Genomic DNA, 4,191 nt, shown 5'->3' with positions numbered 1-4,191 from the left:
CTGACATTCTATGTCCTAAGACCCCTCCCAACTCTGACATTCTATGTTCTAAGAGCCCTCCCAGCTCTGACTTTCTGTGTTCTAAGGGCCCTCCTAGCTCTGGCATTCTCTGTTCTAAGGGCCCTCCTAGCTCTGGCATTCTCTGTTCTAAGGGACCTCTCAGCTCTGACATTCTATGTCCTAAGACCCCTCCCAACTCTGACATTTTATGTTCTAAGGGCCCTCCCAGCTCTGGCATTCTCTGTTCTAAGGGCCCTCCCAGTTCTGACATTCTCTGTTCTAAGGGCCCTCCCAGATCTGACATTCTATGTTCTAAGACCCTTCCCAGCTCTGACATTCTATGTTCTAAGGGACCTCTCAGCTCTGACATTTTATGTCCTAAGACCCCTCCCAGCTCTGACATTCTCTGTTCTAAGATCCTTTCCGGCTCTGCCATTCTGTGTTCTAGGGTCCCTTCCAGCTCTGACATTCTATGTCCTAAGATTCCTCCCAGCTCTGACATTCTCTGTTCTAAGATCCCTCCCAGCTCTCACATTCTATGTTCTAAAGCCCCTCCCAGCTCTGACATTCTGTGCTCTATGAGTAGCTGAGTTCAATTAATGGGTATAGGTATGTAATTTGTTCATTAATCAAATATTAAGCATATTCAAGGTTACAAAAATAAAAAATGGCAGCCTCTGCCCTCCAAGGAGCTTAAAGGGGAGATGAAAATAAGGCATGAACACAAATACTGTAGGCAGGACTTATATGAGAGGAGCAAAGGAGAGATCCAGCCCAAGTCTCCAGGAATATTGGAGAAGGAGGCTTCATGAAAGATGGAGCAGCACAAGAGGAATGCTATCTTTGGGTAGCCTAGGCTCCAGCACTGATTGTATGACCCTAAACCAGTCACTTAGCCTCTCTTGCCCTCAGTCTCCTCACCTGTTAAATGGGCTTAGATGACCTCCAGAGGGTCCTTCTGGCTCTAACTTGTTTAGAGAGGGCTGAACTCTGTGCATCAGAACTGGCTGAGGGCAGAGACTAGAGGAATGCTAATGATTGTTCTCAGGATGGAGGAGAGAGGTCAGCAGAGGAAACAGGCAAGGATGGTCAGATCAAAACAAGAGGGAGTCAGACAGAAAAGCACCATGTCCCTGGACGTAAGAGGGAGAGACATTTTGAGGGCTAGAGAGAGGGTTGGAAAGAAGGCAGGAGGAGGGGGGGGTGAAATGACACTGGCCAGGTGTGACCATAGAGAGAGCTGATTCCAGGGAGCAAAGGCTGGCCTTGGGAGGCAGATTGTAGGGGACCCAGAAGGAGGAATCATGACCCTCTTAAGTCCAAAAGGGGAGACTGGAAAACTCCCAAATCAGAAAACTGATCCTCCTCCTCCTCCCACCAGGGCTGGAAAGAACTGGCTGATCCCCTTCCTCTCATTCACCAGACCTCCGTACAGGGGTCTGGCAGCACCGACTCAAAGCCAAAACGCATAAACAGGAGACGGCACATGGACATCTCTAACAAGGCCAGCCGCCTGGGGAACCGTATAAGTGAAGGTTTGGCAGGCCACATGCCCTATTTCTCGGAGGGAGGATGGCCTCTGCCTAACCCAGGGGTGACCCTTCTAGGTGTGAGATGGGGAACAAGGGAGGTAGTGTGGTATAATGGAAAGAGCACTGGACAGGGAGCTCCAGCTCTACCACGACCCTGCTCTGTGACTCTGGGTAAGTTTCTTACCCTCTCTGAGTCTTGGGATTTAGAACTGGAAGGGTTATCTTGGAGATGACCTTGGAGGTCATCTAATCCAACCCACTTATCTTCCAACGAGGACTGAGAGCCAGAGAGAGCAAAGGGGAGGGACTTATGCAAGGTCACAAAGGTAGAACTGAGATTTGAACCCAAACCCTCTGAGTCCATGTCCTCTGCTCATCCTTAGTTTCCTTGCCTATGAACAGAAGAGGGTTAGCTTATCAATCATCTCTAAGGTTCCATCCAAACCTAAAATTCAATTATTCTATGAAACAACAAGAATGAGCTTTCTCCATCTCTCATCTAAAGAATACAGAAATGCACAGAGCTGGCTGGGAACCCCAGACCCTTCTCCCCACAGCGGGACCTATGAGAAGCCCAAACCACTGGGGCCTAGGGACGAGGCCTGAGGCCATGTGGACAACCTCAGCTTGCCCTGGCCATGTCCCAACCCTGGCCAGAGCCAAGGCAGCCGCCTCAGCCCGCCTGCTGTCCTGGGCTTGGGCCCTGAAACAGTCCCTGGTCAGTATTTGCAGATTGAATTAGTGAGGACAGGCTTTTGGGATAAGCCAGTTGGCCCTGGTTCATTCTTTGCTCCTGAAATTTGGAAAAACTCAACCGTACACCTGGCAGTGTTTGCTACTGCTCCTGCTGCTGGTGTGTGTGTGTGTGTGTGTGTGTGTGTGTGTGTGTGCGCGTGCGTGCGTGTGTGTGTGTGTGTGTGTGTGTGACAGACAGACAGAGGGACAGAGAGAGAGACAGAGGAAGAATACTTGCTATTATTCAGTCATTTCAATCATGTCTGACTCTTCACCCCATTTGGGGGTTTCTTGGCAGAGATACTAGAGTGGTTGGCCATTTCCTTCCCTAGATTATTTTACAGATGAGGAAACTGAGGCAAACAGGGTAAAGTGACTTGTCCAGAGTCACACAGCTAGGAAGTGTCTGAGGCTGAATTTGAACTTAGGAAGATGAGTCTTCCTGACTCCCGGCCCAGCACTCTATCCACTGCACCAGGAAAAACCAACTCCTACATTTATAACAACTGAGTACAGTTTGACTGCCCACAGGGGAAAAAGCCCTGAATGTGGAGTCAAAGGACCTAGAATTAAATCCCAGCCCTCTACTACTTACCAGCAGTGTCACCTTGGGCAAGTCACTTGACTTTTCTTGGTCTTTAGCTATCCAATGAGGGTGCTGGGCTAGAACAGGTGTTCTTAACCATGTCTGTGCCCTGGACCCCTTCAGCAGGCTGGTGAAGCCTAGGGACCCCTTCTCAGAATCATGCTTTAAATAATTGAAAGAAATAGTAAATTTCAACTAGAGGTTAGTTAACATTAAAATGCCATTTTTTCTCATAGACCTCCTAATATTCATTCTTGGACCCTTTGGGGTCAGTGGATGCCAGGTAAAGACACCCTCTCCCCCCCTCCACGCTGGGTCATCTCTGCCTTCTCTGAGAGGCAGTATGATGGAGTCAAGTGAGCAGGAGACAGTGTCAGGAGAAACATGAATTCAAATCTTGTCTCTCATGGCTGTGTGACCCTAGGCAAGTCATTTCCCTTTAGTTTCCTTTTCTGTAAAACAAAGATAACCACAGCACCCACCTCCCAAGGGTGTTGTGAGGCTCAAAAGAGCTAACGAGTGTAAAAAACCTTAAAGCATCCATGCAGATGTCAGCAAACGTCTCTCCGGGACCTTCTAGTTCCAAATCTTATTATCCAATGATCTTAAATGATGACCATTATCAGAAGAGCCCTAAAAATAAGCTCTAGAACACTCAGATCAGTCAGAAAGTGACTTGGAATAGGCCCTTTGAGATGATTATGCTTGGGGAAAACTGAAGCCCAGGCAGGGGAAGGGTCTGACCCTGGGCCATGCAGTGAGTCAGTGCCAGAGCCAGCGACAAAACCCAGGTCCCCTGACTCCAGTCCTCTTTGTACTGTACCCTCAATGTTCTCACATCCTCACACTCCAAAAGGTCACAGGAGAAAGGCATCTTCTGTATGAACTGGTCTACAACTGGTCAACCTTCTACAGATGAGGAAACAAGAGGCCCAGGAAGATTAAGTGACCAAGATCATATGGCTAGGGGCAGCTAGGTGGCGCAGTGAATAGAGCACTGGCCCTGGAGTCAGGAGGACTTGAGTTCAAATCTGACCTCAGACACTTAACACTTACTAGCCGTGTGACCTTGGGCAAGTCACTTAACCCCAGTTGCCCCGCCTTATCCCCTCCAAAAAGACAAAAAGAAAACAAACAAAAAAAAGATCATAGGGCTAGCTAGTAAGAGGATCTGTGTTGGAACCCAAGTCCTCTGACTCCAAATCCAACCTGCTTTCCCCAAAATAGTCCTTTGATATAGGAAGTATGGGACTTGCTCTGCCCATTTTACAGATAAAGAAACTGCGACTCAATAAAGTTAAGTGAATTGGTATGTGTTATTAACTGGCAAGGCACCAG

The sequence above is a fragment of the Petaurus breviceps genome, unplaced genomic scaffold (assembly GCF_028583685.1).
Source record: "Petaurus breviceps papuanus isolate PSGF00001 unplaced genomic scaffold, PetGlider_PUasm1.0 90823, whole genome shotgun sequence".
In the NCBI taxonomy this organism is placed as follows: domain Eukaryota; kingdom Metazoa; phylum Chordata; class Mammalia; order Diprotodontia; family Petauridae; genus Petaurus; species Petaurus breviceps.
Note: the sequence above shows the minus strand (reverse complement) of the source record.